The 16,235-nt window shown below is 42.9% G+C and overlaps 1 pseudogene; it reads left to right on the top strand.

Annotated features, from left to right (window-relative positions):
- Positions 1-413: 413 nt before the first annotated feature.
- On the top strand, positions 414-15,440 carry LOC147884153 (putative sarcosine oxidase; annotated as a pseudogene).
- Positions 15,441-16,235: the final 795 nt, after the last annotated feature.

The following is a 16,235-nucleotide window of genomic DNA, read 5'->3' as shown; positions in this document are numbered from 1 at the left end:
TAGCAGCAAAGCTCTGCATGTAATATCTTGAGCGAGGAAGCCACGTGTCCAAAGAGGAGAGATCCGGGGAGGCATTCTAGAGGTTAGATGATGTATTGGAGGAGGTCTTGAGCTTTGAGAAGAGTTGTGGAGCTTTGGAGGAGCTTGAATGGAGGTTCATAGGGAGGGGAGAGTTGTGGGAGAAGGAGTAGTTTCGGATGGATGGAAGCTCATAGGGAGGGGAGAGCTCTGGATGGAGGTTTGGTGGGACTAAGTGGAAGGTTTGGAGGTTCGGAGGGAGTGGAAGGCTCTTGATGGAGGTTTGGAGGGAGGAGTGACAGGCGCACAGAGAGCAGAGGCATGGATGACAAGAAGTAGATGAGGCGGCACAGTTGAAGACGGATGCCACATGTGCGTGATGGCCTCCGTAGCCCATGGCATCAAACTGGTCTGTAGTCAGTTGTAGTTCTGTTCAAAAGCTTCTTCTGCATCCCAAGCTTATAGATAGCAAAAGTGCCAAACGTACTTGCAAGCAACTTGAGTTGCAGGTAAGAAAGGAGATGTTTGTATTTGATTGCACAACCTGAAAGTGAAACCAAGCACTAGCATGTCAACACCCCAAGCAAATTTCATTTGCGTAGTAGAGATAGGGAGATCGGGAGGTGAAGCATGTCTTGGTAGGCCATTGATGAGAGGACCTAAGCATAGTCTTATCGGAGGACGGCCAGGGTATCACTTGGCGAGGGGAGATTGCCTATTGCGAGAGGGGAGGTTGTCTATGACAAATCCCATTGTGGCAATCCTGAAAGCATAGGAGACCACAGAAAGGGCAATACTACAGAAAGCACTAGTGTCAAAGGCGCTACTTTGCAAATTTCTGATGAAGAGAGGCAAAGGTTTTGCCAGTGGTCCTTGTGTTCTTATTAATTCTGGCAAGAATTGAGAGTGCTCTCAACGGAAGCAAGAACGGAAGAAGGAGAGAGAGAGAGACAGAGAGCCACACAAGTTTGGTGGGTGCAGAACCACCCTAATCTTCTTTTTCCATTCATTTATATATGTGTTTGAGTATTGTACATAACCGGGGTAAAGGCACAGTGACCTTTAACCCCCACAACCTCCCACTTAAAGGAAAATGTGCCTTTAAGGGAGAACAACCAGTGAGCATACTATCCAATGCCCATCAATACACGACAATACTCAAACCGCTGACTAGGTAGACTCTTCGTCAGCATATCTGCAGGGTTATCATCTATATGAACCTTGACAAGCTCTATGCGCTTGTCCTCAAGTATCTCCCTGATGAAATGGTACCTGACCTCAATGTGTTTGGTCTTTGCATGAAAGACCGGATTCCGTACTAGCTGAATAGCACTCATGGAATCACTATGCAATGTCGGTACACTTGTATGAATCCCCAAATCTCCCACTAGCCGATCAAGCCATATAGCCTCCTTGCAACCCTCTGTGGCTGCAACATACTCAGCCTCTGTGGTAGACAAAGCCATGCACTTCTGTGCACGAGACATCCACGACACTGCACCACCTGCAAAGGTGAACACATAACCAGAAGTGGATCTCCTACTATCCACATGCCCTGCATAGTCTGAATCTGTGTACCCAAGTACACGCATGTCTCCTTTACCAAAGCAAATGCACATCTCCTTGGTACCCTTCATGTACCTCATGATACACTTAACTGCCTCCCAATGCCTCTTTCCTGGATTAGCCATATACCGGCTAACAACTACCACTGCAAATGCAATGTCTGGTCTAGTAGCTATCATAGCATACATAAGACTCCCAACTGCTGATGCATAAGGAACCTTGGCCATCATGGCCCTTTCCTCATCTGATTTGGGACTATCTGTATGACTCAGTTTCACATATGGAGGCAATGGAGTACTCACTGCCTTCCCCCCCTCCATATTGAAACGCTGTAATACTTTTGTAACATACTCTTTTTGTGAAAGCCAAAGGAGTTTCCTACTCCGATCACGCGTGATGCGCATACCAAGAATATGACCTGCAAGTCCCAAATCCTTCATATCAAAGGCCTCATGCAACTTGGCCTTTAATGCATCTAGCTCATAAGTATTCTTGCTAGCCAATAGCATATCATCCACATATAGTGCCAGGATTATCAGACTACTATCCTTAGCCCTTTTAGTGTAGAGACAGTGATCAATTTCACTCCTTCTAAAACCCTGGGACCGAATGAAAGCATCAAACTTCTGATACCATTCTCTAGGCGCTTGCTTAAGACCATAGAGACTCTTCTTCAGCTTACAAACTAAATGCTCTTTGCCCTTTTCTTTAAAGCCTTCCGGCTGCACCATGTAAATTTCCTCATGCAAATCCCCATGCAAGAAAGCTGTCTTGACATCCATCTGCATAAGCTCCATATCCTCTGATGCCACTAGTCCAAGCATGCATCTAAGTGTGGTCATCTTCACAACCGGAGAGAATATCTCATCAAAGTCCACACCCTTCTCTTGCTTGAACCCTTTAGCAACCAAACGGGCCTTGTACCTAGGCACATCATCACCTGTGACCTTCATTTTTTAGACCCATTTACATGGCAATGCTTTCTTTCCATGTGGCAAAGAAACCAAGTCCCAAGTCTTATTCTTCATAAGTGAACTCATCTCTGATTGCATAGCATACTCCCACTTGCGTTGATCCTCACGCATCATAGCCTCTCTGTAGCAAGAAGGCTCCCCGCAATCAGTAAGCATCACATAGTCTACCCCTGGAACAAACCTATCAGGCGGTCTAGACACTCTAGATGATCTTCTCAAGGGCATTTCAGCTTGCTGTCCCACTTGCATATCAGCCACATTTGGCTCATCATTTCCACCAATAGATGATCCATCATCTACCCTTGATTGTATACCTGTGGGAGTACTTGGTTGTACCATTTCTTGCACATTTGGTGCATGGACAGCTTGCTGTCTATCAACATATGCAGGTGGATTCACATCCTGGAAAGTGATTCTCCTCATTTCCACATCCCTCATGGGTGCCTTATGCATCTTCTTCTCATTGAAGACCACATCATGGCTGCGTATGATCTTCTTTGCTTCTGGATCCCAGAGACGATAGCCCATCTCTCCACTTTCACCATAACCCAGAAAGATGCATTTCCTAGACTTAGGATCTAGCTTCTTTCGAAGCTCTTTTGGCACATGTGCATATGCCTCACACCCAAATATACGCAAATGAGAGTAAGAGGGCTTCTTGCCACGCCATGCCTCTTCAGGAATACCACCATCCAAACTCTTGCAAGGTGATCTATTGATCACATGCATTGCAGTCTTCATTGCCTCAGCCCAAAAACCACCAGAAAGACTTGCATTGGAAAGCATGCATTGCAACCTTTCTTGAATGGTACGATTCATCTTTTCTGCAACTGGATTTTGCTCTGGAGTATGAGGGGATGTGAGCTCCCTCTTAATCCCACGTGTATCACAGAAATGCTGAAAGTCATGAGAGAGATACTTTCCACCATTGTCAGTCCGTAGGCATTTAAGCGTTCTACCTGACTGATTCTCAACCAAGGCCAGCCATTTTTGAAATACCTGGAACACATCACTCTTCCGAGCTATAGCATAAGCCCACAATTTCCTAGTTGCATCATCAATGAATGTCACATAGTATTCAGCCCCGCCTAATGACCGTGTAGGCAGGGACCACATACGTCTGAATGCACCAAATCGAGCATTTCAAACTCTTTCTTTCCTTTTCTTTTATGGGCTGATTTAGTCTGCTTCCCATAGAGACAGTGCTCACAAAATTCAAAATCAGAGAAACTCAAATGCGGTACATAACCCAAACGGCATAAGAGTTTCATTCCATTCTGGCTCATGTGCCCCAACCTGCAATGCCACAAAGAAGTGCTTGGCTGCTCGGTTATTGCAACAACATGATCAAATACCCCTGATACATGTAAGGGATACAAAGTCCCACACTTGGCACCCCTGGCCAAAAGCATAGAGCCCTTCTGAATTTTCCAACTCTGAAAGCCAAAAGTGGTGTGAAAACCAGCATCATCTAGCTGACCCACTGAAATAAGACTCGTGGTCAGCTTAGGCACATGTCTCACATGTTTCAAAACAAATGCAGACCCATTTGCAAAAGAAAACTTTATGTCACCTGCTCCCACTATGTCACATGCATAGTCATTTCCAAGATGCACACAACCTGGCTTTCCACTATCATAAGTGGAGAACCATTCCCTATGGGGAGTAACATGGAATGAAGCACCAGAATCCAAAATCCAATCCTGGGAATATGCATCATCTGAAGTGGTAAGAAACTCTGCAGATAAACTAGACATGAAGAGAATGTCATTGTCACTATCATGTGTGACTGCATTGATCTCCTCGATCTTCACTTTTCCTTTGTCCTCACTTTTCCTTTGTCCTCCCTTGGACTCTCTTCCTTTTGATTTGCACCCCAATTTGCATTCTTTTTCTTATCCCTTTGCTCTCTTTTTAGCTTGTAGCAATCCTTTTTCATATGGCCCTTCTTGCCACAATGGTAACACTCAATGTTCCGTGCCCTGGATTTGCTACGAGACTTCCCTCTTTCTTGGGACTTCCCCCTGAACTGTGATCTGCCCCTTTGCACATTTAAGGCTGCATCCTGCTTGTTGCCATCCATAGACTTCCGTCTAATCTCCTCGGCCAACAAGCTACCCACAACATCATCAAATTTCAGTACTCCACCAGGTGCAGCATTACTGACAGCTGTACGGAAGGTATCCCATGAGGATGGCAATGAACATAAGAGAAATATTGCCTTAGTCTCCGCATCAAAATTCATCTTCTGAGCCTGAAGCTGGCTGAAAATAATATTGAATTCATTCAAGTGAGAAGCAATGGAGACCCCTTCCTTCATCTGCAGCTCAAACAACCTCTTCATGAGGTAAACTTTATTAAAGGCAGTTTCCTTCTCATAAGTGGCACACAGTTTCTTCCACAAATCTTCAGTAGTCTGTTACTACTGTGAAATAAACTGACTCTGCAAGATGAAGTCTAATAGTAGACTTTGCTAATGCATCCAACTCATTCCAATCATCCTCAGACATATTTGCAGGCTTAGCTTCAATCCCTGCCAAGGGTTTAATCTGCTTCTTTTGAATAAGCACATCCCTTATTTGTTCTTTCCACAAAGAAAAGTTTGTCCTATCAAACTTTTTAATGTTGAAAAACTCTTTTTCAGACATGGAAGAGGATGCCATGATGCAAATAAAGCAAAATCCCAAATGCTAGTGCCTCAAGAGAGAATCACACCAAATACCAGGTGCACCCAAATGTGTATGCCACAATAGAGTGAAATATCACCAAAACTCAAAGCTCAAAGCATCTGACTCATGTGCATATACTATGCATCCATATGAGCAAATCTGGCCCAAAAGAAAATGCCAATAAGTGCCAAATGACTCAAGCATAAACACTGTCCACTAGCATATGCATCAATAATGTCTCATCCAAGAGAGCATAGCACTATCAGTGCATCACCTGCAATGTTTCAAAGCTGTCCCTCAGCATAAAATAGCATCCATGTGCAAAGCGTCCATAAAAAATAGCATCCCACAAGGCAATTTGGGCCTATCAGTGCATCCAACAAGGACCGCAATGCATCCAAATGGCCTATAAATCATCCACGGCAACCCAATGCATACCATGAATGAGCGCACACTGCTCAAACTGCAACCAGAGTGATCTGCATAAGGTATGCTCAAGAAATCATAGTCCCACGGTAATGAGCGCTACTAAAAATAGAACCTGAGATGCCTCAAAACATGGGCGCCATTGCATAATCGGAATCAGCAAGAAAATCTGCAAATATCTCTTTTCTACCAGAACTCCAAAATCCCAACCGATGAGTGAGAAATGGGAGTCAATACTTATCCATTGCCATGTGGCATAAATCTAAGTTTTCAAAACCTTAGAATGAAAAACGCATAACAGAGAGACGAAATCGAATACACAGAGATCTATAACTCTGAAAATCCTCCACCAAATCGTGCAAGAACTGATAGGTAGGGGTTTTTGGGCGTCCGGAACGCAATGGGACAGACGGTTTTGGAAACCGTGGTCTCAATCATTGGGTCCAACACACGGACTGAAAAACGTTTTTGGAAACAGAGCTGTTTGTAAACTCCACCGGAGTGCGAATGATGAACAACATAGAAGTTTTAGGACCTCCTGAGTCCACCGGAACTGACAGATCTGCAAATGGTTGCTCCAAACTTGAGTTCCAACACCCGGGCAAAAAACGCAGGAACTGACACAGTGAGTCAGAAATCCACTGAAATGATCCCAGATTCAGGAATGAAGGTGTTTCCAAGCTCCTGAAGTAATGTGGACACCAAAAGCAAGCAATAGTTGCCTTTACAAGTCAATATGGAGTCTCTGTCGTCGCACGGAACAGGAAAAAGCTCAAAAAACGACTTTTTCTTTGAAACCACTTAACAGGCTCTCGAAACCACTTCGCAAAGCCAAAGTGACTTTTCCAAAGGTTTCTCCAAGGTCTTTGCACACTCGGATGCGAGTAAAGTCACCCACAAAGCTTCCCACAGAGCTTCTCCTTCCTCCCACAGAGCTGCTGAGCTTCCAAGCATTCACGCACGCTCAGCTAGATCACCCGGGCTCTGATACCAGTTGAGAGTGCTCTCAACGGAAGCAAGAACGGAAGAAGGAGAGAGAGAGAGACAGAGAGCCACACAAGTTTGGTGGGTGCAGAACCACCCTAATCTTCTTTTTTCATTCATTTATATATGTGTTTGAGTATTGTACATAACCGGGGTAAAGGCACAGTGACCTTTAACCCCCACAAGAATCTTATGGAGTTGATGTGTCTTTTGCAGTTCATGGATGAAGACGTTGTATTTGAGGAAGAAGTTGTCAAAATGGAGGCTTGGTGGAGATTTGAATGCTTCCTCCTCACAGGACGATCCTACAGAGCTAGGGACGTGCACCTGAGAGGAACTTTATGTCAACAATATGCGTCTGATGCCATGGTAAAGAAGCTGTGGAGAACATTGAAGATGCACCAGGCGACCTTCAGGTGTCTTGATCCCATTTAAGTTGTGTAGATGTGCAAGTATTTGGATACTATCTACATCTCAAGGTAGCATTGCACTCCACAAGCCGAGACCAAACCTTGCCGATTATCCTTACGTTATTGTGTGCAACAAGGCTGAGCATCTCTTCTTTTTCATGATTGAAAACAACGAGTCTTACAACAGCCAAGGAATAGAAAATGAAACTAGAGGAGCTACTCAAGGAAAAGGGAGAGGCGCTGGAAACAAAATTGCATGACTACTTGATTACAGGTATTCATGAAAAAAAGGTTCTGCGAAAATTCCTAGAGAAAAGGAATAGTAACATTCCTCGGATCCGACAAGGGCCTCCATGAAGGTGGAATCTCGAAAGGAAGGCGAGCTAATTAAACTGAGAGGCCCATTCACTTCTCTCTCCCCTCACTCTAATTGAAGATTTTCTAAAAAAGCCATGGATTTTTTAGGAAGAGAAGGTTCACCATAGGAAGGAGCTTCTAGGTTGGAGAGTACAGGGGAGCTTTGCAACATTTAAACGGTCGTTCTTGGTGTTCAAAAATTTAATGCAATAAAATAGCAACACACAAAAGTATCAATTCGGAACTTCAAAGAGTTGATTTTTTGTCATTTGGCTGGAGCAGTAGGACTTTGTTGAGTGGGGAATTGCTGATCATGAAGGGGGTGGGATATCTGTTGTCGAGCATTGCCAGTAGGCTAGCATTGCTTGCAAGTGAATCTCGCTTTGTCGATGGAGGTAGGGGATTTTTCAGTCGGGCATACACTAATTTGGAATTTTCTTGTTGTCTTAGAAAAGCTGTTGCATCCCTTATCTTCGAATTCCTCCATTTGTATTTCTATCATGCTTTCCAGCTCTATAGTGATTCTAATAGAGCACACTCTAGCATTTCCGATAGCAGAATTGAAATCCGGAATGACACAGCAACATGCTCAATGAGCAAAACAAAGCCTATATGATAGACTTCCCAATGAGAGATCAAAACAAAAGCCTATATGGTAGACTTCCCAATCGCATTACTTTGGACAGACTATCTGCAGAGACCTTTTACCTGAAGCATGTGCATTGTTTGTTTTACCTCAAAATCAATTTTGGCATAATTTCTTTAGGTCCTAGAGCTAGAGACTCTACAATTCAAAGGGGAGAAGAGGTGGAGAGGGCAAGAGAGAAGAAGACTTAGGAGACGACGAGCGATGAGGCGCCTCTCAGTGGAAGGAGAGGTTAATTTGGGGGTTTAATTTTGTATGTTTGATGAGACCCTACCTTAACAATGTCTATTTAATGTAAATTTAAAGTTTTAGTTTGATGTTGTTTTTAGCATGTGATTTTATGTAGAGCTTGGGTGTCCAAAAGAGATGTTTGCAACAACCAACACTAAAATGAGTAGTGTTGTTAGGGTTAATGTTAATGTAACTAGCTATGTTAACGTAACAGAAAGCAATCTTACAAATCTAGAATGGAGTGAAGTAAATAATCACAAAAGCTATATTATTGGCTTCAACTCAATTGCATGCCATGACATATTTGATGGGCTTATGAAGCAAGTTGTTCAAAAACTTGGATGGGTAAGCAAGGAAGGGTTGGCGTTATGGGAGGCAAAGCGATAGAAATGCATATCCTTTTACAAAAAGGTGTATCTATAAGTACAAGCGGATACCAAATAACTACGATCACTGCAGGGTGTGTACCATGTATCTGGAGGCATTTATTTTAGAAAAGATCACAAGCACAATTGAGGTGGCACTGACCATCAACAAGTAGAGAGTAAGAGAGTGAGAAACATACATAGAGTGAGATATATAGCGATCACTGCAGGATTATGTATGTGGTGGCATTTATTTTAGAAAAAATCACGAGCACGATTGAGGTGGCGCTGATGTGGACCATCAACAAGTAGAGAGTAAGAGAGTGAGAGACATACATAGAGTGATACACACACACACACACACACACACACACCTACATCTACATCTACATCTACATCTACATCTACATCTACATCTACATCTACATCTACATCTACATCTACATCTACATCTACCTCTACCTCTACCTCTACCTCTACCTCTACCTCTACCTCTACCTCTACATCCACATCCACATCCACATCCACATCTACATCTACATCTACATCTACATACATACACATACATACATACAATTGAATCTTTTTGAAAGCTCCAATGCATCATATTGAGAAGTTAGAACATCAATGTAAGGATGCTTGATGAAAAATCAAAGAACTCTTAGATCGGGTTTCTCTCCCCATTTTCCATGGTGGCTTTGCCACAAGTTACCACACTATATATACATAGACACATGTACACCCAAATAAACACACATATATACATACACACATGTACACCCAAATAAACACATAGATACACATACACACATGTACACCCAAATACAAGCATATACTAACATCACCTATGCACAAAATTACACACACATGCTCAAGTCTGTGTATACACATGTAATTGCACATGTGCATGTGTGAGGCATCCCCTACTTCCTAAAGGAAGTGTTTTTGGGGAAGGCTTGAGAAGAAGCCACGTGGAGGCGCTATAGAGATGAGGGAGGTTCGGGGAGAAAGGAGGTAGGTTTAGGGAGAGAGGACGAGGTTCGAGGTTCAGCGAGCATATGAGAGCATGTGAGGGAGCACGGGAGGGAAGCTTGCCAACAGAAATGTCGCAACAGGAGAAATTGCAATCAATGGAGAGAGGTAGAGAGAGTCCCGACAGCATAGAGAGTCTCAACATGGCAAAGAGAGTCCTGGTGGTGTGACAGACTACTGATGGAACTATGGCAAATTTGCTATAGTGAGGACTGAAGTGCAAGTGACACATGGCACCGCGGCAACAAGCGGGAGTCAAATAGGGTGGCATAGGGAATGTGCAAAGAGAAGACAAGAAAAAGAAAATATCTTCTCCTCGCAAGCTCTAGCTATGCATTCCTCATCTCGCTATTTCCACCTTTCATGGCATGCATTCCTCCCTCCCCTCCTCCAACAACAGCCTCCACCTCTCCCACTCCTTCCCACCCTCTGTCTTGCTTCCCCTCGCTTGATCCCTTCTCCCACCCCCCTCCGCATCTCTACCTCCCTTACTGCCATCAAAACTCTCCATAATGTTGTCCATTCTCGTCATCGACAAATCCATCAACTCCATCCTGACATTAGTGACATCGTCCTCATGCCCCTCCATCTCCCCTCACCATCGCCTCTGCTGCCTCCTCTCCCACCTCCTCTTCTCCTCCCACTCCCTCGGTTGCCCTTGCCTTGGGAAGATTTTGGACCTCCACCCCCGCACCCTGCTTCCTTTAGTGTCATTGCCTATGGGTTGGTGAGAGTCAAGTAGATTTTCCTTTTTGTCTTAGTAGGAGAGCTTAGACAAGTTGGCCAGTGGGATAATCTAGGGTACCTTGCCTAACAAATTGTAGGCTAGCAAGAAACCCACCCTTTCTCTGTGTAACAGATGTAGGTGCACTCATTAGGGATAGAGATGGTGCAGGCAAAGAAGTGGGAGAGAGAAAAAGGGCCACTACAACAAGCTATGAAAAGAGGGCAATAGAGAGATTGCTGTGGTGGGAGGGGAAGCGAGATTTGGTGTGAGAGGAAGGAGGAAGAAAGAAAGAGGAGATTTCATTTACAAGAAAGCTCAAGGAGGGGGCTAAGGTGGCTTTGGAGGTTGAGAAGGAGAATAGGAATGATGGTCGAGGTTAACTTGGTGATGATTCTCCTTTGTTACTTCTCAACTAGCCAATAGAATTGTACAACTACCAAGAGATGTCCACCTTAGTATAGATGGATTTTTTGAGTTCTCTCTCTCTCTCTCTCTCTCTCTCTCTCTCTCTCTCTCTCTCTCTCTCTCTCTACACACACACATACACACAACTAGAGAGAGAGAGAGAGAGAGAGAGAGAGACTCTATGTGTGTGTGTGTCTATCTATCTATCTATCTATCTATTGCTCTTGCCTTCTAAAGCCTCCATAAATAATTTATTAAAAAACATATTTTAAGAAATAAGCTATCTATCTACACACACAGAGATGTATGCATGCATGCATGTATGTATGCATGTATGTATGTATGTATGTATCCATTAAAGATAGTGAGTGAGTTGCAAGGGCTGTGTGGTCAAATACTTTCTCATGGATCACTCCATCCTATGATGCCTACAGTGAAGGGGGTCTTCAATTCGAAGGTATAACACTTTTTCAAGAACCTTGACTAGCATTTCTTATTGGAATCATGATTGTGGCATGATGGGTTTACAGCAACATGGATGTTATGCATCTAAATATTTGCATTCTTTTTAGGAATTCTTGAATTAGATCTCAGTTAAGCCTAAGCATTGCTCTTATTTGGAGGAAAGGTTTTATGTATGTTTGAAAAGAAAAGCTAAAAGGAAATATACATGCATGTTGTACAATCAAGGCCATGTACACACATCTATATTTACTTCTATTTGGTTATTAGGGAAAAGTTGCCCTGTGGCAACCAAAGGCAAGAAGAAGCATAGATTTGAGTGTTTGTGTATTAGTGTCTCCTAAGCTTGAGTGTTTATGTGTGTATGTTTTGCATGTCTTCTAAGTTTGAGTATTTATTTGTGTATGTCTCCTATTTGTGTATGTATGTGTGTGCATGCGTGTGAAGGGAATTAGTCATAAGAGAGTATTTGTTTTTGTGTGAGAGAGGGAGAGACTTTGTAACGAGGATGTATGCATGTATGTGTGTGCAGGTGTACATGAGGAAGAACAAATGAAAGAAATGAATGACTTTTGTCATTCATAAGGCCTCCCAAAATGTAAAACAAAGGAGGTAATGAATGGAGAGAGACGGAATGACAATAAAAACAAGGGGCCCTAAGTCTTGAATGTTCATTGCCAATCAAAGCCATTAGTGCATGTAAATCCCACTTGGCATCGGCAGCCAATCAAAGCATCACACCTATTTTAGAAGCAAATTAATCCTAAATGTTCAGAATTTCTGCTTTACAAAATGAGAACGATTACTAAGGCTACCCAGAGGGCAGGCCAACAAGGTGAATGATATTTAATCATTCATAAGGCCTGCCCAAGATCAACAAGGTAGGGATCCCACTAAGGCCCTGCCTTTTGGAATGTCATTATAAGTCTAAGTGTAAAGGCACTTGGAGGTGTTGAGAAATGTGGTGCCATAGAATACTAAGAGAAATTATGTGATTGGTAGAGTGGATTGCGTCAATGGATCGATGACATGTGTGTTGGAAAAGGATGATGTTGATCTTGTACTCTAGGTAGATGAGTGAAAGAGATTAGAGAAAAGAGGTGAAAGAGGGGTGTGTGTGTGTGTGTGTGTGTGTGTGTGTGTGGTGGTGGTGGTGGTGGATGGATCATTAAATAAAAGTGGGACAGAGCATCAATAAAAGTGGGGACGTGGCTATTTTGGCAAGAGTGGTGCCTAGAGAGAAATACCAAAATAAAAGACAAAAGCATTTAAAGCCTCCACAAGGGGGAAAAAACTTGACCCTAACAACACATTAGGAGCAGATTAGAAAGCCTTAAACAACCACTAAACCAAAACTTAAAGCGGTCAAGTTGACCAAATGAACTGAAAGAAGTGGGATGGGCCTGATTAGCAAAAACCTAATCTGTCCATCTGTTAGGACCCTTGTAGGGCCAAAAAAGCAAACAAAAAAGCATGGTGTGGAGGAAGATTGCAAGAGATAAAGGGGAGAGAGAGAGGGGGGGGGGGGAGGGAGAAAAGGTGGAGATGGTTTGTAAGAAGACTTGAGGGTGGGGAGAGAGAGAGAGAGAGAGAGAGAGAGAGTCAACCACTTTAAAGTCTTGAATGCATTCAAGTCCAATGAAGAAGAGTCAACATATTGTCGAATAGGAAAAATGCACTCTTAAAATTTCTAAAAATGCATAATTTCTGCTTTGCCCAGAGGGCCAGGCCAAAACAAGTGAAAGAAATGAATGACTTTTGTCATTCATAAGGCTTGCCCAAAATGTAAAACAAAGGAGGTAATGAATGGAGAGAGAGACGGAATGACATTAAAAACTAGGGCCCTAAGTCTTGAATGTTCATTGCCAAACTTGTCTCAAAGCCATTAGTGCACGTAACTCCCACTTGATGGGGGTAGCCAATCAAAGCATCACACCTATTTTAGAAGAAAATTAATCCTAAAAATTTAGAATTTTTACTTTACAAAATAAGAACGATTGCTAAGGCTACCCAGAGGGCAGGCCAAAAAGGAGAGCAAGGATCTCCTATGTTTGAGTGTCCGTGTGTGTATGCATGTGAGGAAGACACTCAAGCTATAGAGAGAACACGTGGGTGTGTGATGGAGAGAGAAATATTATATGTGCACAAGGAAGAGACAATGTGTGTGAACCACACACACACACACACACACACACACACACACATACACAGAGCATGTGTGTGGTTGGGAGGGTGGGGGGAGATTTTTTGTGCGAATTGCTTCTCATCTCCCTGAAACCTTTAGCAAACTGAGCAAGAGACAAGCCAAGCAATTCCTATGGTGGAGGGGTTCTTGAAACTTGAAATTTTATTTCTTGAAATTAAAGACATTTAGCATCCCACCTTGAGACCCAGCGGAGCGGGTCTCTAACCCATAATAGACGCGAGTAACATGACCCATCTCTAACAATGTTGGCGGGGTCTCTAACCCATAGTAGACGAGTAACATGACCATCTATGACAATGTTGGCTTATTTTTAATTTTTTCATGAACGTACTGACAATGTTGGCTCATTTTTGGCTTGCCCTCCGGGTAGCCTTAGTAATCGTTCTCATTTTGTAAAGAAAAAATTCTTGAATTTTTTGAAATATAAAAACACGTGAATTTTAATTGGCTTCTCAGTGGAGGCTTTATTCCCTGCACACTTGTGTATTTTGGTAGACGGTTTGATTTAGGAGAGATTAATTGTCTCTATCAATAGAGTAAGTACAATTAGCTGTCACATGTGGTCGAGTTTCTTTTGTCAGTCATCTTCTTCACACTACTACCATGGTGCTCGTACTTTTTGTGGAAGGTCGTGGTTGTTGCTTCTTTCCTCATAGTGCTTAGCAATTGCTCCACCGTGCTTCCTCTCCATCTTCTCTACACGTTAAATTTCATTCTTCTGAAATTTTTCTTCCCCTCTCATTTCCCTTGCCTCACAAGCTCCCGTCATTCTTGCCAATGTTTCCTTCATAAGAATGTTCCTTACATCTTGCTCTTGAATCAAACTTTTCTCCAAGGTTCTGTTCCTACACATACATGATGAAGGAGGCCTTTGAGCTTTGGGAGGAGGCGTAGGAGGAAGCTGGCTACATGGTTCATACTAAGATAGCACAGCTCACTATTGGGCCATCAGGAAACACGAGTCTTCAAGCAGCTCCTACATCGCATAAGCTCCACCCACTACACAAATCACACGTTGTGAAGCATCCTTTGCGCTCAGCATTGATCACCGCCAAACTTCTCAATTTGTCCCACTAGAAGCAGTCCAACTGCTCTTTCTTTTCTCAGTCTTCACATTCATAGCCATCTCTTCTGTTGATGTAAAGCACTCGAATCTACTGATATCTATAGCCGATGCCTATTGCTTTTGGGCTTCCTTTTGCAAGAGACATGTTTGGCTGATATCCCGTCACCTATGATCACTTGCAAGAAACACGGCATCCAGCCCAAGGTACTGAATCCTACGGAAGCTGTTGCTCAATTTCCTATCGTAGAGTTGCCACACCAATGGATTATCATAGTCACCGAGCAGGGTGGCATACTCATGCCTCTAAGACACTCGCTATGTTTCATCTCCTTGTTTCAAAGCATGGGGCGCACCTTTGAGACCAAACTAGGGTAGAAAAAGAGATCATAGGCTCGGAATGCCTAACAGACAAGATGGGGTACTGGTGGCTATGAGCAATGGATTTGTTCTTGGAAGAAACTGTGTCATTGTAGTGGGAGCTTGGATTGCCAAATTGGTCAAAGAGATTTCTGGGCTAGATCTACCCACATCAAACCTCTCCACAGTACTTTAGCTTATTGGTAGATTGAGGAGGAAGCATTGGCCGCTTTCTTTATGTCAATCGGTTTCCCAAGTTTTGCAAGCTACGGAGAACCATATATCTATGGCAATGCTTCCATAGAGCTTTCTGGTTTGATTAAGGTGTCTAATTTGCATTCAGGTTACAAACGTGATCTCAAAAACAGATCAGCGTTGATTACAGACTTGGACACTCTCAAAAAGTTCGTTAGTCCTTACGGTTTAGAGGTAAAGTAAGGTCAGATGGTCCTCTTTTAGCTTAATCATGCATGTATTCGATGACACCTAATGAGGACTTCATACTAGATTTTCTTTCGATGAAGAAGCATCATATGTAGGTCAGCTTAGGATATATATGAGTTGAGTGGTCAACATGGGCTATATATCACTGCATGCAGGTAATAAGAGATTGCAATACCATGCCGGATTCTAAGCTGATATTTTCCTTCATGACTTCAAAAAAAATTAGTTTACTTCAGTTGGATGATTTTGAGCATCTACTGGAGCCATTTTGGACCGTTTTAGCAAAAGGTTGTGACAAAGCTTTTGGAAATGAAGTCAAAAAAGGTTTTTTCCATTCTTTTTTATGAATGTTCAACTGTGCAAGCCAACCAGGAAGGACAAACCGTTGATGTCTATGCCACTATCAACTATGGCTCCTAAACTTAGAGCATTGCCTTCCATTCCAGATGCATTCCAGATGCATCTTGCTAACTTACAATCAAAGACTTGCAGCATTGTCATTCATTGCAGATTCGTCCAGCTACCTCTCCCTTAGTGTCTACTCCCATAGAGCCTCCAGCTCCACGTTGTCCCTTCAAGCAAGTGCCATCGTTGCTTTCTTGTCAGATTTTGTGCGTGCCACGTTAAGACATTGTATGCAGCCAATGTGTTATAAGTGGACACAGCCCAAGTGTATTACAATCGAAGCTTTGAGTCACAATGATTGTGAAAAGCTTTTTGGGAGCGCCATAGGATTTGGACATTCAAACACGACGATCCTTTGTAGAGATGAAGGATAGTATGTATTCTTTATTTAATTTACAATTCTTGTAAAGTTGTAATTCTTGGCATTGCACTTCACTCTTGAATTGTGCTACTCAAGGGAGCGTTTGTATTTCTCAAGTTTGCCA

The sequence above is a fragment of the Dipteris shenzhenensis genome, chromosome 27 (assembly GCF_047967505.1).
Source record: "Dipteris shenzhenensis isolate YYH24624 ecotype China chromosome 27, Dip_SZ_1.0, whole genome shotgun sequence".
NCBI lineage: Eukaryota > Viridiplantae > Streptophyta > Polypodiopsida > Gleicheniales > Dipteridaceae > Dipteris > Dipteris shenzhenensis.
The sequence above is the reverse complement of the archived record's forward strand: the minus strand, read 5'-3'. Positions and strand labels throughout refer to the sequence as shown.